Genomic DNA, 25,998 nt, shown 5'->3' with positions numbered 1-25,998 from the left:
TCAGGCTACATTGTTTAAGTCTCTGTTACTCAGCTGATCCCTCACCAGGTACTTGACTTAGTTATGGATAATAATGCCTGTGGTATTGTTCTGAAAAGGAAAAAAATAAAAAAAATATTCTGACATGGTCTTTCTTGCTTGGATTTCATTTTCCAATAACGAAAGTTGAGCTGCAGTTTCATTATCAAACTCAACCTTAAGGTTATCATAAAAACTTAAAAAAATACTTTAATAGATTAATAAGACCTGAAATGGAAGTAAATTTAGGATATTTTACTTGAAACTTTGAATTTTGTTTTCCATTTTTTTCTTCCTCTTTTCTTCTTTTTACCCTACTACTCTTCTCTCATCACCTTTTTTTCTTCCTTTATCAACTCCTGCTCTCCCAAATATTTCAAGTCCTTTTTTTCTCACAGTGGTGAGGTTGACTGTGGTCAAAGAAAGTACAACTGAAACTTGCATATGGGCCAGGGAATGGCCAGGGAAGTGATGGCCATCTTAAGATTAAGCTGGCTGCTTAGCCATGCTGTGCATATTCTCTTACAACTGGAAGCATTAGAGATGCTGAAAGTGCTGACTTGAATACTTGTGTGTTAAGAGAAAGCTCAGTATTTACATTGAGAAAATTCAAATAGAATTGGAAAGACAGAAAATATATAAAGGTATTATGACAATGAAAGATTTCATTAATAAAATAAGTTTTATAAAAAGTCTGACACAAGTAACTTAACATACCTGTGACTAATATATGCGATTTAATTATGTTCCTTTGGTTCAGCACATCAGTCTTAGATATGTACCTAAGATATGAAAGATAAGAAAATAAATTCCATTATTGCAATTTGAATAATTATCCTCAATTTTAAAAGAAAATACATTCTTTTCATATTAAATCCTTGGTAACAAAATTAAACCAAAATATTAAAGGCTATATTTAGCATTTCCTTGTAAGGGGCATAATGCAATTATTTTCCTAAAATTACTATTGATTATATAAAATCAATTTATAAAAGGTCATTTCAAATTGGTCATTCTTATTATTCAAAAGCTTATTATTCTGATTTGAATTGAAATGAACATTTCTTATTGTGGCATTGATAGAATGTTACATTATATATCATTAAAATCTCAATTTTTGTATTCAAGAAATACAAAAAAATATTATGGGTAAGTTTAAAAAGAATTTTTTCAAATGTATTAATCTAGCTTCCCAACATTTTCAAATGATGTTTATCCATGGGCATTTGAAACGTTCTTTATGTGGGAAATACGACAGAGATTGCACATTATCTATTGACAGTTCTCTCCTTTTACTTCAGTAACACAAAATGTAATGATAGATATAAGAATATATGAATAAATTCAGCAATAAAAAAGTCTTTAATTTCTTGGCTTTCCTTTGAAAAAACGAGTAGTCAGAACATATACTGCAGTCATTGAATGGCACTTTGACGAAGAGCAGCTTCATTCCTTCTCACTCCCCTTCACTTATTTTTCCCTGAGTATAATTAGGAATTAGTGGTTAATACTATAGTATTGATCTTGTTGAGTAGAAAGAAACTTGAATACTACAGATGGGTTCGACAGAGGACAGTGACGTTGTTGAGACACACAACTAGTCCTGAGCTTCCTGCCTAAAAATTTAGTTATATTTTAAAGCACTTTTATTTCAGCTCCATTTCTCTAGAAGCAAACACTATTTATCATTGATACACTACAAACATTTTAATTCCAACTACAGTTCTGGGTGCTTCTTTTACATCTGTATTCTGAGGGACAAAAATTCAGTAAACTTGACTGTTTATGGTGTGCTGATGACTCTGTTCTACCACTACCCAGACCAATGAATATTTTCAGATTTCCATGTGGGTAACATAAGTAAGAGGTTATGGAAATTTCAGTGATGGAACAAGGAGGTAGGAAAGTTAGAGTCTTGATGTTTATTGATTTAAACTTGAAATTAAAATATGAATTAGTAAATAAAAGCTTAACATGCAGACACATAATCACACTAAGGCGATGGTTTTTAAAGATTTAAAGAACTATTTCTCTGGGGAGGTTTTTTTTTTTTTTAATAAACATTTTAGTATTCTTCATTGTGCCTCATGAATTTTTCCCTTAAAAGTTTGTTATGTTTCTTTCTACCATGTTAATTTCTATGAAAAAAAAAAAGATGTGTACTTTGATAATCTTAAATGTTATTTTCATATGTTTAATGGTACATTTTTATAGGACAAACCATTGTGTTCATATGTTATTCACACAGAAAAATATAAGAAAGAAGAATGAGATAAGAAATCTGTATGTATTTGAGAATTGACAATTATACCATAAAATATATTTTCAAATATCAGTATCATCTCTAACTGTCACTTTTATAATTTATGGTAATAATATGTTGATTGTAAGGTTTTACAGAGATCAATGCAGAAGTTTATAGGAATGGAATTACATAATAAGTGATTTGTTGTTCAACTGCCCTGTCGTGTCCGACTCTTTGTGACTCCATGGACTGCAGCACACCAGGCCTCTTTGTCCCTAACCATCTCCTGGAGTTTGCCCAAGTTCATGTTTATTGCACCAGTGATGCAATTATGCTCTCAAATGATTCATATAAATAGAAGTGAATAAGTAAATATTATACAATCTTAATAATTGTTTAACCTAAGTCATGGTTATATTGGATTTTATTGAACTGTACTATTTTCAAATATATCTTTAAAATTTTATTTTTAATTAAAAAATTAGATTTAATTGGAAATAATGATAAACTCTAAGTATCAGCAGATTAATGGATATAGTTTCTTAAAAATATATGAGCAAAATGATGCTCTACAATTTTAATATCTTTCTTATGTCACTTATGTTTCTTATATTTAACATCATCTTATGACTCAGACAATTTTACACAATATTGTAGATGTAACCTGAGAAGTAAAATGGACCTGGCCAGAGGCATAATATAATTTGCATATTAATAGTTATATGCTTTTCTGTGCTGTATTTCTATTAAAGGAGTCAAAACCTATCATAGCAAGTTCACACATTCCTCATGCTAATAATACATAGTATAGCTTAATCGATTATTGTTTGTAAGATATATAAGAAAATAAGATAAGACGGAGTCTGTTGCTGAACAGTTTAGTTTCCATTTCCATAGGGACTATTTAGAATGATGCCTTGTGCTGTCAGTTCTTTCTCTCTAAACCCACTGCTTAATTCTTTCTGCAATAGCCCACTCTTCCTGCCTGTTAGTTATTTTTGATTCTAATATTTCCATCAAAATAATTTCCTGTTATTCCTAGCTCCTTTGGTTCTGAAAAAATCTGTTTATGTGACTCCTATGGTTTCATCCAAGTTTCATATAAGGATACATAAGTATGAAGTGTGCTACATTCTATTTAAATGTAAGACATTACTATTACTAATAAAACTAACAAGATCACTGGAAACAAAGGCTATCTAAACAAAAAAGCTATCTAAATTCACAATGGATTATCAAGCAGTGTCTCTAAAATATTATGAACTATGTAATAAAGTGTTGTTTAGTCACTAAGTCCTGTCTGACTTGTCTGCAACCCCATGAACTGTAGTCCACCAGGACTCTTTGTCCCTGGGATTCCCCAGACAGGAATACTGGACTGAGTTGCTATTTCCTTCTCCAGGGGGGGTCTTCCCAACCCAGAAATTGAACCCACATCTCTTGTGTCTCCTGCATTGGCAGGCAGATTCTTTACCATGGAGCCACCAGCAAAGATATAAATAAATGAAATAGGTATAAGTAATTGAAGCTTCTGCTCAGTCCTTTTGCTTTTGTTTCCACTCTATCCACATATAGTTTATATAATTTCCATGAATTTCTTTTGATTTTTACTACCACCTTTCCGTATTCCTAAACTAACACTAACTTTACATATATACATAAATACACATACATAAACATATGTATGTGTGCTGTGCTTAGTTGCTCAGTCGTGTCTGACTCTTTGCGACCTCATGGACTATAGCCCACCAGGCTCCTCTGTATATGGGGGTTCTCTGGGTAAGAATACTGGAGTGGATTGCCATGCCCTCCTCCAGGGGGGTCTTTCCAGCCCAGGGATCAAACCCAGGTCTCATACATTGCAGGTGGATTCTTTACCATCTATATATATTTTCTGTGTTTTAGTAGTCATATGCTTGATTGTAGTTTACATATTCTCTTAATGTTGTCTTTTATCATGTTTTCTATTAAAGTATTCCCTACATTTAATGTGTAACAGCAATAACTTTATCTCATCAAAGCTGATGGTCTACTATTCATACTGAGCATTGTCTTACCAGCAGCAAAGGTTAATGCCATGGTCTTTTAAGAGACCAACCAATGTCTTTGTGACCAGTTGATGAAAGTGCATCCCTTCCACCCTGGAAATAATAGCATTTCATCCTAATTGTGTTTGTATATATTACAGTTATAAGTTTGCCTCACCTGAACACAGATTTCACCCAGCATCACTATCAGAGGCTCACAGAAGTCTCATTTACTACATCATGATTTCTCTTAGTATCCCTCATACTTGAGCAATCTATTTTATGGAGAATGTGGTGCTGCAGTGGGTACAATGCCATGAATACACTGGTCACAGAAAACGCTATACTATCCAGAGTTCCATCCTGAAAAAGCAATGGGAGAGCCTCTTGACAATGTAGCAAAAGCACCAGCTTGAATACTGTATTACATGAGACTGGTGTCTTATCTTTCATGGTGCAGAATATTCCTTAAATCAATGGACATTTTATGGTTCTGTCATTCCAACAGGTAGAATAAATGGGCCTGGGAACAAGGCATTGAAGGAGGAGTTGCCCTGCTTTCAAAGACTGAGTCACCATCAGTGACCTTCTTGGAAAATTGAAGTTTTCACAATCTTAGTCTTTGTGAGTGGAGTGTTATAAAAGGGACTTGAATGAAGAGCATGATGAAGAACCATATTTCAGACAGAGGGAATAGCAAATACAAACTCCACATGTGTTGTAAGCAGTGTGAACCACACAGAGTATTAGTGGTTCATGGGATTCTTCTCAGAGGTTCATACCCAAGATGAAAAATAGAAAATCTTGATTTTTTTTCTAGCTACTATATAATATCTTTTTTCCTTATTTTTTCTAAGATACTTTTTCTGTGATTGTGTTCTCTCAATCAAATTTCTATTTATATTTTTCACAACCATTAAGATTTCTAAGATTTCCTATAGTCAAATTCTCTCCAATAAATCCAGTGACCAAATGCCACATCTAAATGTTAATCTTTAAATTATACAGAACTGTGACTTGTATATTGTTAACCATCCAATCCTTGAAATTCCTGTTAACTTCTACAATAAACTGGTCTCCTGTCATTCAGTAAAAGGAACAATGTGGTTAGAAAGAACTAGCCTGGGGCAGATTTATTACTCTGCAACTTACCAGCCTCACAGGTATGAGTCTAGCTCTATCTCTGCTAGGCATATTAACCACTGACAGAATGGTCTACTTAATCCAGATGCTGGCCTAAACATGCATGATCTCCTAAGAATATGATCTTAAACACTCCCACCAAAAGTGTCTGCTCTTCCTCACTGAACCATTTAGTCTCTTGGAATTAGTTTCAAATATTGGTTGTGTGAATACATTATTATTATTTACAGCATTCCTTTTTTTAACTCTCGGCCTGAAGTTTGTTCATATATTTATAAATTATTGCCTTCTTCCTACTGCTCTCCTATGTACATAATTTTATACTATTATTTAATTTATTAAATCTACTAATCTCTCCTGGCTTTCATGATCTGGCATAATAAGATTTTGCTGTACGTGAGTGATGATATTTTCCACTATTTCTCAGGCAGCTTAACCAAGCTCTAGTGTGGTACATTTTCACCAGGGACATTCCCAGGGTTTTAGTCATCTATTCACAGTTTTTGTTTTTAATGACCACCAAGTATCATCCTCTCCCACAAAGCCTTTTCCAGTTAAGGCCAGACATTTTTCTTCTCTGAAGTATAAATCATTTTAAAACAATAATAATGTGATTTCAGTTATTTGTCAATATTTTATTATTTTTTAATTCCTAAGCCAATTCAAATAGAATACACCTTTTTAGGCTTTAAAGTGATTTCCAAAAAAGTATACAAATGTATTTGAGAATATAATACTTACATAAAGTTGATTATAGGAGTCCATAAGCAAAGTAAGTCAAGGAAAGTATAAAACAGTGTGTTCATAGTTAATTGTTAAATACATAGCATAGAATTGATGCTTTTGAACTGTGGCATTTCAGAAGACTCTTGAGAATCCTTTGGAATGCAAGGAGATCCAACCAGGCCATCCGAAAGGAGGTCACTCCTGAATATTCATTGGAAGGACTGATCCTGAAGCTGAAACTCCAATACTTTGGCCACCTGAATGCAAATATCTGACTATTGGAAAAGACTGATGCTGGGAAAGATTGAAAGCAGGAGGAGAAAGGGACAACAGAGGATGAGATGGTTGTATGGCATCACGGACTTGATGGACATGAGTTTGAGCAATCTCTGTGTGTTGGTGATGGACAGGGAAGCCTGGCGTGCTGCAGTCCATGAGGTCGCAAAGAGCCAACCATGACTGAGTGACTGAGTGATATATATATATATATATATATATATATATATATATATATATATATTTATATATTTAATTCAGTCGGTTCAGTTGCTCAGTCATGTCAGATTCTTTGCAACCCCATGAATCACAGCACGCCAGGCCTCCCTGTCCATCACCAACTCCTGGAGTTCACTGAGACTCACATCCATCAAGTCAGTGATGTAATCCAGCTGTCTCATCCTCTGCCGTCCCCTTCTCCTCCTGCCCCCAATCCCTCCCAGCATCAGAGTCTTTTCCAATGAGTCAACTCTTCGCATGAGGTGGCCAAAGTACTGGAGTTTCAGCTTTAGCATCATTCCTTCCAAAGAAATCCCAGGGCTGATCTCCTTCAGAATGGACTGGTTGGATCTCCTTGCAGTCCAAGGGACTCTCAAGAGTCTTCTCCAACTGTGGATGTGACTGGTGATAGAAGCAAGGTCCGATGCTGTAAAGAGCAACATTGCTTAGGAACCTGGAATGTCAGGTCCATGAATCAAGGCAAATTGGAAGTGGTCAAACAAGAGATGGCAAGAGTGAATGTCGACATTTTAGGAATCAGCAAACTCAAATGAACTGGAATGGGTGAATTTAACTCAGATGACCATTATATCTACTACTGCAGGCAGGAATCCCTCAGAAGAAATGGAGTGGCCATTATGGTCAACAAAAGAGTCCAAAATGCAGTACTTGTATGCAATCTCAAAAATGACAGAATGATCTCTGTTCGTTTCCAAGGCAAACCATTCAATATCACAGTAATCCAAGTCTATGCCCCAACCAGTAACGCTGAAGAAGCTGAAGTTGAATGGTTCTATGAAGACCTACAAGACCTTTTAGAACTAACACCAAAAAAGATGTCCTTTTCATTATAGGGAACTGGAATGTAAAAGTAGGAAGTCAAGAAACACCTGGACAGGCAAATTTGGCCTTGGAATATGTAATGAAGCAGGGCAAAGACTAATAGAGTTGTGCCAAGAAAATGCACTGGTCATAGCAAACACCCTCTTCCAACAACACAAGAGAAGACTCTACACATGGACACCACCAGATGGTCAACACCGAAATCAGATTGATTATATTCTTTGCAGCCAAAGATGGGGAAGCTCGAGACAGCAAAAGAGACACTGATGTATAGAACAGTCTTATGGACTCTGTGGGAGAGGGAGAGGGTGGGAAGATTTGGGAGAATGGCAATGAAACATGTAAAATATCATGTAGGAAACGAGTTGCCAGTCCAGGTTCAATGCACGATGCTAGATGCTTGGGGCTGGTGCACTGGGACGGCCCAGAGGGATGGTATGGGGAGGGAGGAGGGAGGAGGGTTCGGGATGGGGAACACATGTATACCTGTGGCAGATTCATTTTGATATTTGGCAAAACTAATACAATTATGTAAAGTTTAAAAATAAAATAAAATTAGAAAAAAACAAAACAAAACAAAACAAGACCAGGAGCTGACTGTAGCTGAGGTCATGAACTCCTTATTACCAAATTCAGACTTAAATTGAAGAAAGTAGGGAAAACCACTAGACCATCCAGGTATAACCTAAATCAAATCCCTTATGATTATACAGTGAAAGTGAGAAATAGATTTAAGGGCCTAGATCTAATATATATATATATATATATATATATTACATATATACATATATCAATATGTGTATTTCAAACATTTATTTGTAGACATATGCAAACTTTCCATAATTAACAACAGGTCACATGGCAGAGTAATGTGATTGTTTCAAAAAGAAGCTTTCAAAAGTCAATTTGAACTAAGAATAGTTATTTTAGATAGCTCTCTTTACCTCATGAGATCAGACTAACACTAATTCAAGGCCTGCTGTCTTACCGATAAGAAAAAATAGGTTATAAACTTGATTTGTAAGTCATGTGATAATCAACAATGAACTTTGGTTTTCTATGCTATGGTAATAAAGGTGTTTTGAATTTAGAAATTTCTAGTACAGACACAAAGGCTGATGAGGTTACAATTTGCCAGGGTTATAAATCATTATGTTTTTATTGTAGAAGTAGTTCTTCAGTTCTTTGTTGTGATAGAGTTATTTGGCTTATGTCCCTTGTTTATGTTTGTATCATTATTATCTTATTTTTATGGAGACAAATTAAGGCAGTTGTGTTTTCTTGAGACTGACAGATTAAATTATCTTTTAAGGAAAATTTTAGCTACTTTTTTTTAAATTTTATTTTATTTTTAAATTTTACATAATTGTATTAGTTTTGCCAAATATCAAAATGAATCCATCACAGGTATACATGTGCTCCCCATCTTGAACCCTCCTCCCTCCTCCCTCCCCATACCATCCCTCTGGGTCGTCCCAGTGCACTAGCCCCAAGCATCCAGTATCCTGCATTGAACCTGGCCTTTGCTTAGCAAATATGTTTTGCAAGTAGTGATTAACTAAGTACAATTATTCCTCAATTGTATAACACATCTACAGTTGTACAAAGTGGCAAAAGTTTTGCCTCTCCCTTCAACTTTTTTAACAAAAGTAGAAGAGTTTCTATTTTTGATGTTTATGCCTCAAAGATAAATGTATTATGTATTTACAGCAGCCACAGATAAGCTTAAACAATGCACATGAAACTCATTATTATTACTTCTTTTACCAAATTTGCTCTTTCTCTGCCTAAACTGACAGTAGAATTCTTGACGTCTTACTCATCCTTATTGCTGAAAAAATATGCTTTTTTTGTATATTTTTCTATTGGTTTATTTTATAGAGAAGTGTATGCTCAAGCATAAATGTTTTTAAAAATTTCTTTTTAGCAGTGGGTTAAAACATTTATATCTTTATATTTGTGACAATTGGGGAAAAACTTTAATTCTACAAATTTTTCTGTGCTCAGACGCTAATCAGATAGCGTTTTCACTTAATAATTTCTAATCAAGGAGTTTTTATTATTTGTGAATTTAAGAATAAGGCATATTTGAAGATAACTTGCAGAAGGGAAAACTTCTTTTTGAAAGAACATCATTGCCACTTGATGTTCCATGAATGCTTATAAGGTGTTGGGATTTGTCCAGGCACTTTAAGTGTGTATCTTAAGTTTCACTGTTTTTCTCTCAAAAATCAGCTTATTAACAAATTCAACTAAGAGAGAGAGAGTTTAAGTAAGTTCCACAAGATCACACAGCTACTAAATGGCAGAACAAGAACCCAAACTCACACATCTGTACAGCAAAGCTTGAGCTCCTGATCACTGACCTTAACTACCTCCCAAGGGAATAGTGAAAGGAATAATACGTTATCAATAACACTGATGAAGCTCAGAAATCTATTCCTTTAACGTGGCACTGGATACAACTTCAAAGTGATGAAACTTGCTGAAATGGCTGAAGTTTCATAACAGAAATTTAAAGCATATGATAATAAAAAGATACTTTATTGAGGAGGAGATATGACACTTGGTATTTGGATTTAATTTTTAAGTACCTATTTTTAAAGAGTTCAGAAATACATGTACATTTGTAAGAGTAAGCATAAAAAAAATACAGTGTTAGATCTCTGCAGTGCCATATCTGAAGTCCAAAACAGACTACTTCTTTCCAGTGTAACATACAACCTTGAAATGTATGCAATACCTTTATAATTTTATTCTACATTTGCACTGCTATTTGCCTGCACTTAGAAATCCAAATATAGAATAATCTCATGAATTTATTAATAACGAGGTTTTGAAGTTGAGTCTTTTGGTGCCACCTTCTGGCATAAATTATTGTATAAAATGTTCCAAATTTCAACAAAGTTTCTAACAGTTAAATAAGTTAAAGTACATGATTTTATGTCTATCAGGTATATAAGCTTCTACTTCAAGGTAAATTTACTTGTACTGAGGTCAATATAGAAAAGGAAAGTGTGAAAGTAACTTGAACTGTAGAAAGGCAATATTCAGGCTTCAGTATACTATTTATCATGTACACAGAGGAAAAAAAAACTAACATGAAAAGTAGTAACATTACACAACACCACTTTCTAAATTTTTTTATTATCTTTACTAACTGAAGGCTGCCAGTGAATTTAAATTTTTTCTGAACAACTAATATAAAACTCAATACCTTTCATTGTTCTTTGAATTAATTGCATTTGATCCACTACTTTAACTTTTACAAACTACATTATAACTATCAGCTTATTTTTGTGTTTATTAGTATGTCATTTATTGCACAAAAGTTATTCTTTCTTTATTTACTATACATTCCTCTAATTAAAATATAAAAAACAATTTCTGAAAGGTAAGGGAAAGGTAAGGTTAGAAAGCTTTATCTAATGATGGTGACCTATTTTCCAGGAAACCACTAGCATCTGATGCTATTACAGTTCGAATTAAAAAAAAAAAATCAGTGTATCCTAATAAATACACATTTGCGTCATTCCAGTCTTTTTATTATGCATAATTTAGAGTGAATTTAACCATTCACTAGGAAACCAAAATGGAAACTTCTGAGTACAAGAATTTTTTTGCTTTTTATTATTGTCATTATTTTATCTTGTCATTATTGCTATTAGCAATAGCATTATTTGTACACCTTTTAAAATATATCAGTTTTATAAACTTGAAAAAAAAAGTTTTTTAGTGTTTTCTTTTAAATTTAGAACACCATCTAATCTGGATTCCTACATATGCCTTCTAAAATACTTTACGTTATATTCCTCTGAGCGTATTTATTTTCTTCATATTTAGCTTTCAGTGTGATTACAATTAAAAATCTCTTCTTTCCTTCCCTCTTACTTTCCTTCCTTCTTTCCTTTTTCTATTCTTTCAGAATCCAAGCACACATTATAAATATCACACATCGTGACCAACTGGACTTTATTCCAGGAATGCAAGGATTCTTCAATATTTGCAAATCAATCAATATGATACACCATATTAATTTCATTGAATTGAAAGATAAAAACAATATGATTATTTCAACAGATGCAGAGAAGGCCTTTGAAAAAATCCAATACCCATTTGTGATAAAAATTCTCCAGCAAAGAGGCATAGAAGGAACATACCTCAACATAACAAAAGCCATATATAATATAGCAAATATTATCCTCAATGGTGAAAAATTACAAGTATTTCCTCTAGAATCAGGACAAGATAAGGGTGCCAACTCTTACCACAACTATTCAACATAGTTTTGGAAGTCCTAGCCACAGCAATCAGAGAAGAAAAATAAATAAAAGGAATCAAGATTGGAAAAAAAGTAAAATTCTCACTGTCTGCAAATTACATGATACTCTACCTAGAAAATCCTAAAGATGACACCAGAAAATTACTAGAGCTAGTCGATGAATATAGTAAGGTCATAGGATATAAAATTAACACACAAAAGTCCCTTCCATTCCTAGAGGATAATGTTGGAAAATCAGAAAGAGAAGTTAAGGAAACAAGCCTGTTTTATACGGCAACAAAAGAAATAAAATACATAGGGAGGCCTGGCGTGCTGCGATTCACGGGGTCGCAAAGAGTCAGACACGACTCAGCAACTGAACTGAACTGAGAATTAATTTACCTAAAGAAAGAAAAGACTTGTATACAGAAAACTATTTCTCTCTTTTTCTTTTATCCTCTAAGTTTTAGTTTTTATATATTCATAAATTTCCTTTATTTTTCTTATAAAACACTGCCTAGGAGATTTAGTCCAATAACCTCAATATAGAATTCAGCTATCTATATGTATGTGGAAACAGTGTCAGACTTTATTTTTCTGGGCTCCAAAATCACTACAGATGGTGACTGCAGCCATGAAATTAAAAGACGCTTACTCCTTGGAAGGAAAGTTATGACCAACCTAGATAGCATATTCAAAAGCAGAGACATTACTTTGCCAACAAAGGTCCATCTAGTCAAGGCTATGGTTTTTCCTGTGGAAATGTATGGATGTGAGAGTTGGACTGTGAAGAAGGCTGAGCGCCGAAGAATTGATGCTTTTGAACTGTGGTGTTGGAGAAGACTCTTGAGAGTCCCTTGGACTGCAAGGAGATCCAACCAGTCCATTCTGAAGGAGATCAGCCCTGGGATTTCTTTGGAAGGAATGATGCTAAAGCTGAAACTCCAGTACTTTGGCCACTTCATGCGAAGAGTTGAGTCATTGGAAAAGACTCTGATGCTGGGAGGGATTGGAGGCAGGAGGAGAAGGGGACAACAGGATGAGACGGCTGGATGGCATCACTGACTCGATGGACGTGAGTCTCAGTGAACTCCGGGAGTTGGTGATGGAGAGGGAGGCCTGGCGTGCTGCAATTCATGGGGTCGCAAAGAGTTGGACAGGACTGAGCGAGTGATCTGATCTGATATGTATGTGTCTATATCTGTATCTATATGTATGCATGTGTCTATATCTGTATGTATCAGATGCCCTTGACATTATGATATTTTCAAACTGATTAAATAATTTCAGTACATGGTTCTTTAGTTAGTATTTTGTCAATAATGTGTCTTTAAGATTTATATAATTAGATAACTAAGTTACAAGAGAATCTAAATTAGAGTACCCTAGGAGATACTTCATCTAAATATGTAACACAATGCTTAGCTCATAGTAAAAAATAAGTTAATTACTATCATTATTAATGCTTTATTTACATAGGGAATTTTTAATATTTCTACATATAGTAGCTTAGATTATTTTTATAATTAACCTAAATTTCTTTTTATTAATATCAAATTTATTAACAAATGGCTCAACTTCATTTGAACATATGTTTTGTACTTCTATATTATGTAGTCAACAGTTTTCTTCCTAAATTTAGTTTAGGTGTTGTTGCTGAATTTTAGTCAATAGCAAAAGAGGCCTTTCCAGCCAAAAAATCTGGAATGCATAATTTATAAAGACATAAAGGAAAATTTTGAATACTTAGGTTAAATAAGGAAAATTTTAATAATGGACTAAATACTTAACTAAATATACACAAGTGGGAAACTCTTTTTTCAAGATACTGCCAGATATCTTCAGATAAAACATGGCATTATTGTACAGTCACTTTAGAAAACAGTATTGAGGAAACTCAAAAAATTAAAAATAGAGCTATCATACGATCCAGAAATTCCACTTCTGGGAATATACATAAAGAAGCAAAAATGATAACTCAAAAGATATCTGCACCCACATTTTCTTAGCAGTATTATTTACAACAGCCAAGACATGGAAACAAGTGTCCACCAAGGGTTGAATGGACAAAGAATTTGTGATATATATAATACAGTAGAATAATATTCTATTGTGTGTATGTATGTGTACACGCAGGGGCCTCCCAGCTGGCACAGTGGTAAAAAGTCTGCCTGCCAAGGCAGGAGTAGCAGGAGATACAGGTTCAGTCACTGGGTTGGGAAGATCCTATAGAGGAAGAAATGGCAACCCACTGCAATATTCTTGCTGGGATAATCTCATGGACAGAGGAGTCTGGTGGGCTATAAAACATGGGATCAGAAAGAGTCAGATGCAACTGGGAGACTGAGCTCGCATGTGTGTATATACATACACACATATACACAGCAGAATACCATCCAGTCATGGAAGAATGAGAAGCACCTACCATTTGTGACAACATGGATGGAACTTGAAGGTATTATGCTAAGTGAAATACGAAAGACAAAGGCTATATGATCTCACTTACGTATGGAACCTAAAGTAACATAAAAAAAAAAACCCTAAACTCACAAAAAGAAATCCAATTTGTGGTTACTAGCAGTGAAGGATGAGGTGAGGGGAAATTGGAGGAAGATGGCTAAAAGTACAAAATTTCAGTTAAAAGATAAATAATTACTAGGTACTGATGTATGAAAAATAGGAAAGTTGTTAAGAGAGTAAATTCTGAATTCATATCAAAAATAATTTTCTCTCTTCTTATTCCCTTTACTGTATGTATGTGAAAAGATGGATTTTAGATGAACCTATTACAATTATTTACCATATATATGTTTGTTTATCCATACCTATGTAAATCAAACCATAATGTTGTACACCTGAAAATTATATAAAATATGTTAATTAATTCTCAATAAAACTGGGGAAAAACCTGTTATCTGGAAACTTTCCATTTATAATAAATCCACATAAAGCCCCAAGGAATTTTTTGTTCACTCTTTACTCTTAACATTGCTTCACTTATATTGCACTCAGTATCTTTATCTTAAAAATGACAATCACATGCTGTTAAAGCCAAAAATGCGAAGACATGATAACCAACCACAGTTTTCAGGTTGCCAGGTGTGATGTGAATGTTGTTAAAATGTTAATGTCTTTGATGCAGATGGAACAGAACAGAAATGGGAACTTTGTTCTACTTCACTTTAAAGCTAATAAACAAATGAGCAGACAAAGCCAGAGCTAATTTAAATTTATATTAATTATTTCTGCATTTAGCCTTCCATAAATTCAGTGAATCCTGGAAATGAATTTGAACATGCCACATACAACAGCACAGATTCTTCTTCAATAAAAGGCAATTTAAATTCTGGAGCTCTTTTTCCTATTATTAAGACTTCACTCTAGTTTGACTTCTCTTAATAATTTAATTAATAAGCCACTGACAATTTGTTTTGAATAATTTACTCAACAATATGCTGTAGATTGAATGACTATAAGAAAAATATTTCACTGAAAATTCTGGTTCTAACTTTTTGTGTGACCATGAAAATTATTTTTTCTTCTCTAAGGCTTTGTTTCTTCATGTGTGGGGGAAAAAAAGGAGTTTGGAGTCAATAACCCTTCCAATGTCATCAGCTCTGAAATCCTCTGAGCATATTCCTCTGCCAACCAGAGGAATATGAATGTAACTGGACATTTTATTGTATGCATTTACTTTGTTCTGGTGGCTGGAGGAAAATCTCAGGATAAATAAATAAGTAGAATGGACAAACCTCTGTGTATGGTATGGTCTTCATGTGTTTCATGGTTGTACTAATGAATTCTAAGTTTCAGAATCTCAAAGATAACTTAATAGCATCCTATATATTATCCTTATCCAAGACTTTATGTGGAAGCCTTTACCACTGATAGACATTCATCAGAGTAGAGAGGAAGAGGATGTACATGTTGATATTTTGTTTAATGAATTTCTCTAAGATGAGATTCAGGAGTGAGTGGTTTTCATGATTAGTAGAAACCTCTTAAAGGCAGGACCTTTCGCCAGTGTGTAGTGTGTATGTGTGTCTTGAAATGCTTACTAATGAGAATCCATGGGAAACAAAAAACTTCTCTTGCCCAATGCTTATACAGAGAATAGAGCTGCTTAAATGCTCATACAGATTATAGGCATTTGGAATAACAGGAGCAGCAACCATTACAGTTTGCTACAGAAGTTAGAGTCCATTTCTTACATCTTATGTGCTGGATAAAGTTTATAATATTATTGTACTTCTAAAGAAAAAAGAAATATGTTTTCATAAAGATTGTTATCGTATGAATTGTGTGTATGTGTGTGTGTGTGTGTTTTGTGTTAATTGCTCAGTTATGTCCGACTCTTTGCAATCCCATGGCCTGTGGTCCACCAGGCTCCTCTGTCCATGGGGATTCTCCAGGCAAGAATACTGGAGTGGGTTGCCATGAACTTCTCCAGAGGATCTTCCAGATCCAGGGCTCAAACTCAGGTCTCCTGCATTGCAGGCAGATTCCTTCTAATATTTTGAAGCCTTAACCCCCATGAAACCGAATTTAGAGATGGGGACTTTAAGGAGGTAAAGTTAACTGATATCATAATGGTGAAGCTTCAATCCCACGGAACTGAGTCCTCATAAGTAGAGGAGACACCAGAGAGCTCTCTTCACATACATACAGAGGTAAGATTATATCAGGGCAGTGACAAGGAGGCCAAAACAGGAAAAGCAGTTTTCCCAGAAGTCAACCCTACTGACACCTTGATCTTGGACTTTCAACCTCCAGAACTGTGTGAAAATAAATGCTTATTGTTTAAGCCTCCCATTCTTGTTACGGCAGCCTGAACTAACTAATATAAAGACTAATTTTTGAATTCAATCAGACTAATCATTAGGGGTTCTAAATTTTATTAAGAAATCCCATATTGTCCATGGAGTAACATTTCAATTCATTTCTCTAACAAGTACTTTGAACAGTGTTTGACCTTAAGCAGAGATGAAGAATAATAAAATTTTATTTTCTTCCTCTCTATAAGTAAGGTATTTTAATTTTCCTCTGAATTCTTTTAAGTTTTTTCTTTTTTCTTTTTTGTCTTTGGTTTTCTTTAGTTTAAATATGTTACACCTAGTCGTATATAGTCTCTGGCATTTTTCCTGCTTGGTGTGTTGTCTGAACATCTGGATCTATAGTTTGGTGTCTGTGTAAAATTCTCAGCTATTTTCTTTTTATTTTAAATTCTGGCCTCTTTCTGTTCTTTCTCTCTCCCTTTCTTTCTTTCTTCTGCTTCTGACATTTCAGTTACACAAAAGTAACACATTTGTCAGAGAAGGCAGTGGCACCCCACTCCAGTACTCTTGCCTGGAAAATCCCATGGATGGAGGAGCCTGGTAGGCCACAGTCCATGGGGTTGTGAAGAGTCGGACATGACTGAGTGACTTCACTTTCACTTTTCACTTTCATGCATTGGAGAAGGAAATGGCAACCCACTCCAGTGTTCTTGCCTGGAGAATCCCAGGGATGGGTGAGCCTGGTGGGCTGCCGTCTATGGGGTTGCACAGAGTCAGACACGACTGAAGTGACTTAGCAGCAGCCTCAACACATTTGTAATTGTCACAAAATTTTTGGATATTATGTTTTGTCTTTTCATTCCTTTTTCTCTCTGTATTTCAATTTAGAGAGCTCTGTTCATGTATTTCACTGGAAGATTCTTTAACAGGAGCCACAGGGAAGCCATTTTTGACTTTAGGCTTCCATAAGGACATGTTTTATTTAAAAAGAAAATGAAGGGATTTTTTTCCTTTTATACACAATGATTTGTAGATAACATTTTTAAAGGCCATGAAAGTAATATGTGTAACTGTTATTATTAATAGTAATTATTACTATTTTAAATATATTCTTAAAAGAGTTTCCTAAATGACTTATAAAACAGATGTTTTGAAAATGCTCAGAGCCAGTTTTAAGAAATGCCTCATTAAATATTTGACCTAATTATAGGAGTTTAGATCTAGAATAGTATTTCACCTTCTCAAAACTGATTACTTGAGAATTTTTTTAAATTAAAAGCATCTTATTAGAGAAGCTAGTCAGATTGCTTTCTGAAAACTTCCACTGCATTTCAAATCAGGGAAAATACCTTTCTGTCAAAGAGAGAGAAAGTCTCTGATTAAAAAAATACTTTGCTAAGATGCCATTCATTCAATGACCATCATTTACCAAATTTTATTCAAATTTCACTCATCATCGACCTACAGATGGGAAAATAGCTGAGGGAAAAAGATCAAGCACAATGCTACGTAAGCGTTTTCATGCCAAACCACAGGGCATGAGTGCACATATGAGGAATGAAGTATCAAAGAACACAAGAAATGCATCGATCCTTAAATGCTATATATAGGTTCATTGCCTCCAGAATTTTTGTTTTGTTTTATGTTGAAACCCTATTCCCTTGAAATCTGAGAAATACAGAATTTGTATTCAAATGTGTTTGGAAATATTTTGAGCCATATGTTCTACCTCGCTCATTTGCTTAGTCCAAGTTCAAAAATGTCTCACACTAACTTGGTTTAAATCATGCATTACCAATGAGAGCTATATCAGCCCCCAAGGGATGGATGTTGGTTCACGGGGCTGGAAAATTACTAGATAATACAATAGTTTATGGCCCTCCCACGCAAATTCTACTGGACAACACAAACAGATATTTATGGTACTAAGACTCCATGGATGGGGAGGGGGATTAAAAAATATCTGAAAGCTTCCTTAATGAATAAAATAGATTGTAAAACATTATTTTAAAGCATTTTCCCTTAAAAGTTTAATGTATGGCACTTCTATAAAAATAAATAACATAAAAATTATGTATCATTTCCTTTGTATATATATTAAGGAACTTCTCATAAACAGTATTATTTGTTTAGATAGCCATTGGAATTTTAGGTGATCTTTTTGGAAAAAAATGAAGTATACTCAGTTAACATCATAAACCCTGAAATTTCCTAAGTTTTAAAAGAATAAATGTTTATAGATATTAACAGGCTTACTTTTCAAGCAAATGAGTAAGTGGAGAATAGACAAAAGTCAAAACAGAGATGCTTACTCTGACTGCAAAATCTTCTGTTATACTGAATTTTCTCCAAGAATTTGATTCTGCTTCTTTAAAAAAGAAGCATATGTGCACCCATGGGTGATTCATGTCAATGTATGGCAAAAATCACTACAGTAATTAGCCTCCAATTAAATAAATAAATTAAAAAAAAAGAGAGAGAAGCACTGAAGGCTTTTCCCTCCCTAAGTAAACTACTGGGCTTTCTTCACAGAAAAAAACAGCAGGCCCCACGGCTTCCACAGGCTGCCCACTGGAGTGTGTTCCACGGCACTGCCCAGGCCGTGACTTCCTCTCTGGGATTTTTCCTCTATTGGCTTCCATTCCTTTACATGTTGTCTTCTACAGATTCACCAAATTATCTTCACTGATGAACATATTCTTCTTCACATAGCTCCTTTATTTTTTCAAACCACTATTCTGACTTCACTAATGTTTCAAAAGAGACAAGACAAAATGCTTCTCTCAGTCTTCCATGGGTAAACCTCTCATGAAGTGTTAAGTAATAGATAAAACAAGCAATCTGTATTTTTACCAATAGTGACCCAATCTCAGTGAGCCTTAATTTCTCGGTGTTGAGCGGGATTTTCCTGCTGGCACCTTTGAATGTGGAGAATTTGAGGCAGAAGTACTTGCAATGCTTCTGACTTGTTTTAGATCACAAATCCACAAAAATTAGCCTTAGCTTATCCTTCTTTTTCATAATTATATATGGTTTTACTAAATCAGAAACACATAATAATTTATTTTGTAAACTATATGTACCTCTAAAAAATAGCTGAAGGTTTTTAGACATTTCAAAAAATTCAAATAAAAGCTAATATATTTATATACTAAAATACTATCTTTATTTACATAGATTCATAATATCAAAGTTCAAAGAATATTAGAATCTTATAAATAAATGGGAATGTATTTACATCAACTTATATATAAGTTTCAGTAAAAATATTTTTAATTAAAGCCAATTTGGTGGAGAAAAATTGAATGCATATACATGTATGTAATGAAAGTACATATGTAATTGAACATATATACATATCATGTATTTATATTTTATTTTTATATATTATTCAATATGAGGTGTTTAATCCTACAGATATTATTAGCAAGAGTATTTCATAAAAATAAAACTTGTGTATGGATGTAACGTATGATACTTTTAACATGCAATACCATAAAATCAAATTCAGAATAAGAACAAATTATGTAGTAAACAGATTGGCTGTTTTATTTTAAAGCAAAGTCTTTGAAAATCTGCTGTTACTGAATGATCACTTTAGAATAAATTATGAGTGTTTTGAAATATCAATTATGTATTATTGAAAATAGTAAGGAAAAGCAACATTTTCAACACCTCATTTGCATTGATGCCTCTTTGATGACTTCATTAAAAATGTGTTAATTGAACAGAATGTACATTCATTGAGAAAACTAACTCGTTATAGTATGTATGGTTCATACTACTAACATATGAGTTTAAACACACAAAAAATATCTGCTGCTTAAATGATAAGGGGGAAATTAGCTGACATTTTTTCTGGAGCTACCATGAAAGCATGGGTTACATATTCTAACAACAGAAATTAATTTTTAAGTATTTATTATTAACTGGAAATGTATATGGTTTTAGTGGCACCCAAACATATCAATAATTTATTACTAGCTTTTATATAACAGTTCAGTTCAGTTGCTCAGTCATGTCCAACTCTCTGCAAACCCATGAATTGCAGCGTGCCAGGCCTCCCTGTCCATCACCAACTCCCAGAGCCTACCCAAACTCCTGTCCATTCAGTTGGTGATGCCATCCAACCATCTCATCCTCTGCCGTCCCCTTCTGCTCCTGCCCTCAATCTTTCCCAGCATTAGGGTCTCTTCAAATGAGTCAGCTTTTCGCATTAGGTGGCCAAGTATTGGAGTTTCAGCTTCAACATCAGTCCTTCCAGTGAACACGCAGGACTGATCTCCTTTAGGATGGACTGGCTGGATCTCCTTGCAGTCCAAGGGACTCTCAAGAGTCTTCTCCAACACTACAGTTCAAAAGCATCAATTCTTTGGCGCTCAGCTTTCTTTACAGGCCAACTCTCACAGCCATACATGACTACTGGAAAACAAACAGCCTTGACTAGACAGACCTTTGTTGGCAAAGTAATGTCTTTGCTTTTTAATATGCTGTCTAGGTTGGTCATAACTTTCCTTCCAAGGAGTAAGCATCTTTGAATTTCATGGCTGCAATCACCATCTGCAGTGATTTTCGAGCCCCCCAAAATAAAGTCTGCCACTGTTTCCCCATCTATTTCCCATGAAGTGATGGGACCAGATGCCATGATCTTCGTTTTCTGAATGTTGAGCTTTAAGCCAACTTTTTCACTCTCCTCTTTCACTGTCATCAAGAGGCTTTTTAGTTCCTCTTCACTTTCTGCCATAAGGGTGGTGTCATCTGCATATCTGAGGTTATTGATATTTCTCCCAGCAATCTTGATTCCAGCTTGTGCTTCTTCCAGCCCAGCGTTTCTCATGATGTACTCTGCATAAAAGTTAAATAAGCAGCGTGACAATATACAGCCTTGACGTACTCCTTTTCCTATTTGGAACCAGTCTGTTGTTCCATGTCCAGTTCTAACTGTTGCTTCCTGACCTGCATATAGGTTTCTCAAGAGGCAGGTCAGGTAGTCTGGTATTCCCATCTCTTTCAGAATTTTCCACAGTTTAATAGTAAGACATTGTATAAGGACTCTATAACACTAGTGAGAATTATAGTGTGATAGTATTCCATATATAATTGATAAGTGTTGGACTCCATCTAAGAAAATTGCATTAAAAAGACCTGTGGCACACCTTGGTAATAGCCTAGTTTCACCTATGATGAAATCATATAACATTCAATACTTGAAAGCATTTTAGCAAAGAAAAAAAAATCAATTTTTAAAGTAGAGTATGCCACTTCTTTTGATACTGTTATTTTGTGGAATGTTTATATATAAATCTCTCAAAATAATTTTCCAGTGTTTCTCATTTTAACTTGAAAAATATCCCTATCTACAAACAAAGTATTTTTTGGACCTGTTTTGTTTTCTACACTCATTCTCTTCTCAAGAGTTTATTATGAGGCTTCAAAGAACAACTGAAACTTGCAACTCCCAAATGTTGTCTTCAGTCTGGATATTTTTTCATGACCTTTGGACCATAAATTTAGTTCCATATTTAACACCTGCACTTGGATGCCGAACAAGCAATTTAAGCTTAAAATGTTGAATTTGCTCTATCAGAGCATTCTCGTCTCAATTATTTCCAGCCTCTTCCTTTGATTGCTCGTCAAAAATATTGGAAACATCCTTGACATTTATTTATTTTAGACAATCAGGAAATCCCCTTGCTTCTACAACTTGCCACCATTTCCATTGTTCTATCACCATGGTCCAAACCACTGTCATCTGTAGGCTCTGCTATTAAATGTCCACTTTTATTTTTGCCTCTTGTAGATTACTAATAACAGTTAAGTAGAGTTGTTCTATGATGCTATTATATCAGGTCATCCTCTCAAAACCATTCAAATTGCAAATTGCATTAAATCAGTTGCCTCTAGAATCAAATACTTACCCTTCTGGCTTTATTTTCTTCTATTCTTGGTTTCAGCCACTCCCTTGCAGTTTTTTTCTCATTCATATTAAAAAAAAATGTCCATTTTAGGTCTTTGGCATTTGCTTTTTCCTCTTATGGAATATTTCTCTCCCAGATCTCTAAATATCTAGCTGCTTGAACTCCATCCTTTTTTTTTTTCTTTCCCTAAAATGTCATCCCCTCCTAGATAATTTTTATTTACTATCTCAATGAACTTTCAAATTACCATCCTCCTCCATGAACTTCTTAACTTCTTAATATCTTTTCTGCTTTGCTTATCATCTGTTTCACCTCACTAGATTGTGAGGTTTATGAGATCATTACTTCCCTCCTAGTTGTATAGTCTTTGGCATTGGTTGCTTAAGTGAGGTTAAATTAAAAAAAAAAAAAAAAAGTCATCTGGACCAAATAGATTACTTGGCTGGAAGAAATACTTCCATAGGTTTGCAGGTAGTAACTGGACAGTTATTGGTGTGAGACTGCAGGAATCTTAGTTACCCAGAGAAGGGAAAAAACCTGAGGATTCATGCCTTTCTTTCTTTATGAAAAGAAAAGAGGTCTTAAAAATCACTCTATTTTCAGTATGAAATTTAATTCCCCAGATGTCCTCAGTCTCCTTAGGGTGTACAACAACATTTTAACAGTAAGTGTATTCTTCTTCTAATAAGGGTCAATAAAGTCCATGATTTATTTAAACATTTCATCATCTTCTTTAGGAATAAAGATGGAGATTGAGCCCTTGGCATAATATCTAGATCTTCAAAAGTCTGGCCTCAGCCAAAACTTTCAGTTAGAGCCCCTGGTGGCTCAGAGGGTAAAGCGTCTGCCTGCAATGTGGGAGACCTGGGTTCGATCCCTGGGTTGGGAAGATCTCCTGGAGAAGGAAATGGCAATGCACTCCAGTATTCTTGCCTGGAGAATCCCATGGACAGAGAAGCCTGGTAGGCTACAGTCCATGGGGTCGCAAAGAGTCGGATATGACTGAGCGACTTCACTTTCTTTTCTTAACACATGTCCAATAAATTCATGTCATGAGTCTAAGATATAACTCCCCTAGGATATGTTGGGCTTCCCTGGTGGCTCCATGGTAAAGAATCCACTTGCAGTGCAGGAGATGAGGGTTTGATGGAGACACGGTTTCAATCCCTGGGTTGGGAAGACTCCCTGGAGAAGAAAATGGAAACCCACTCTGGTATTCATGCCTGGAGAAATCCATGGACAGAGGAGACTAGGGGGCTAAAGTCCATGGGCTCGCAAGAATCAGACATGACATAGAGACTAAACTATCATCGGGCTTTATTACTGCCATCAAATGCCAGAGATGTTTTTTCCTGTGGATTCAATCTTCCCCAAACTCCTAGACTCCATTGATACCACAATATTTACACCCAGTATTTTGAATGTACATAACTATCTTTATCCTATCTTTTCTATGTTTTCATTATTCATCATGAGAAAATCCTAGACTCCCAGATCATCATTTACTGCTGCTACTGCTGCTAAGTCTCTTCAGTTGTGTCCGACTCTGTGTGACCTCATAGACAGCAGTCCACCAGGTTCCTCCATCCATGGGATTTTCCAGGCAAGAGTACTGGAGTGGGTTTGCATTGCCTTCTCCTCATAATTTACTACTACACTCTAAACTCCAGAGTTCTGCACAGCCACTAGACAGCATCTACTGGCTTTTCAATTCTACAATTGATGGATATTGGGCTGTTTTCAGATTTTGATTTTTATTATTACTAGTAATGTTAGAAACATTGCTGTACATGTCTCCTTAAATCTGAATTTCAGATAAACAAGTATTTTTTATTATAAATACGCCCAAAGGTTCTTCCAACCCTACTCTCTTGAATTTACAGTTCATGTTTAGCAAAATCACTTATATTATCTACCTTTTTTCTGAATTGTCCCTTTACTTTCAAGTAGTGACTGCTTTTATTCTCTGAGAGTTCTTACACCCCCATAATTGGAGGTTGGTGGGCATCTTTTTTGTTATTTATTGTTAATTTGAAATCATTCTCCTTCCTTCCTCCTTTAAATCCCTAGTTCTGAAACATATGTTATCAGATTATATTTTCCAGTCTTGCTCACTTAAAGTCTAATTAAGCAATCTCTTTAGTATAACCCCACACCTACCCCCCCCCAACCCTGACAATTCCTTTAAGAGTTTAACTCCTAGCTCATAATTATTTCCTCCAATGACAATCACATTTTAATGTTTGGAGACTTCAATAATTATATGACTGACACCTTCAACATTGTGGCTCCAAGTCCTTGAAGCTCCTCCAATAACCTCAGCTACACATTCCCATGATCGCACCTCACACACGGTTATTACTAACAAAGGCAGCTCTCTTGGTTTTCATCATGTCTTTTGGATGATTACATCTCATGTTCTTTTTCTGTATTCTTCTGGCTCCTTCTCTTCTCCCAGGCATGACTGTCAGGATGCTCAGTCCTTGGCAACTTTCTTTGGCACAGTGCCTTCTCTTTGGGGTGCTGCCAGTCTTATACCTTTAATTAGCATCCATATTATGATTAAAACCTACATTTACATTATTTATATACTAAACTCAGACATCAGCTCTAAATTCTGAAATATCATATATCCTCTTTAATAAGTACAGACATCTCAAGCTTTACATTTAAAACTGATCACTCCATATTCACCTAAACTTGCTCTACTTGCACCTTCCTCTTCATAATTTAAAACAACTGCTTTCATGCAATTACTAAGGCAAAAAATTATGAGTAATCTTTGAATTTTCTTTCTTTCATATTAACATCTATTTTAGCAGGAAGTCCTCCTACTTCTATTGTCAAACTAGATTCAGAATCTGATCGCTTCTCATTATCTCAGTTGCTGTAGCCCCGGTTCAATTCGCCATCCTTTCTCACTCAGATTATGGGAATGCCCTACCAACATATTTTCTTAATTCTACCCCTGGCCAGTTAAAAGTCTGTTTCCTACATTCCAACCAGAGATGTACAATTAAGACATATTTCAGACTATGCTAATTTTCTCCTGAAAACTCTTGAGTAGCTCCCATTTCACTCAGTCTCAAAGCAAAATCTTTAAAATGACCTGTAATTCCTTAGACATTTTGGCTCCCAGTTATCTCTGACTTCATTTTCAATCTTCATTCCCTCACTTTTCTCTGGCCACACTGCCATCTTTGCCAGGCCATGAATCCACCAGGCAGATGCCTCCCTTAGGCCTTTGCAATGGGTTTTCTCTTGGCCTGGTGCACTCTTGCCCAACTTAGAGGCAGACCAATTTCCTCATATATTTTGCCTTTTCTCAATTATCAGATCCTCATTGCCTGACCACTATGTATAAACTCCATAAATCTCCTCTCTTATTACTACCAATTTTCTATACTCTGTTCTATTTAACATTAATAATATATATGTCATCAATTAATCTATTACAGTTGTTATTTAACTACTTCCTCTCTTTGTAATATAAAGATGAAGAGAGAGATAAGTGTGTGGTGCCTGGCACCCAGTGGATGCTCCATAC

General features: G+C 34.9%; 1 long non-coding RNA gene across 1 annotated transcript in view; it reads right to left on the bottom strand.

Annotated features, from left to right (window-relative positions):
- Positions 1 to 324: 324 nt before the first annotated feature.
- The window catches only part of LOC139183581 (uncharacterized), a 276,662-nt gene continuing 250,988 nt past the window's right edge, over positions 325 to 25,998 (bottom strand). The window contains exon 5 of the long non-coding RNA XR_011567058.1: positions 325 to 800. This is a non-coding gene — a long non-coding RNA (uncharacterized lncRNA). The remainder of the gene's footprint in view (positions 801 to 25,998) is intronic.

The sequence above is a fragment of the Bos indicus genome, chromosome 6 (assembly GCF_029378745.1).
Source record: "Bos indicus isolate NIAB-ARS_2022 breed Sahiwal x Tharparkar chromosome 6, NIAB-ARS_B.indTharparkar_mat_pri_1.0, whole genome shotgun sequence".
NCBI classification, from domain to species: Eukaryota; Metazoa; Chordata; class Mammalia; order Artiodactyla; family Bovidae; genus Bos; species Bos indicus.
Note: the sequence above shows the minus strand (reverse complement) of the source record. Positions and strands in the feature narration are given on the sequence as shown.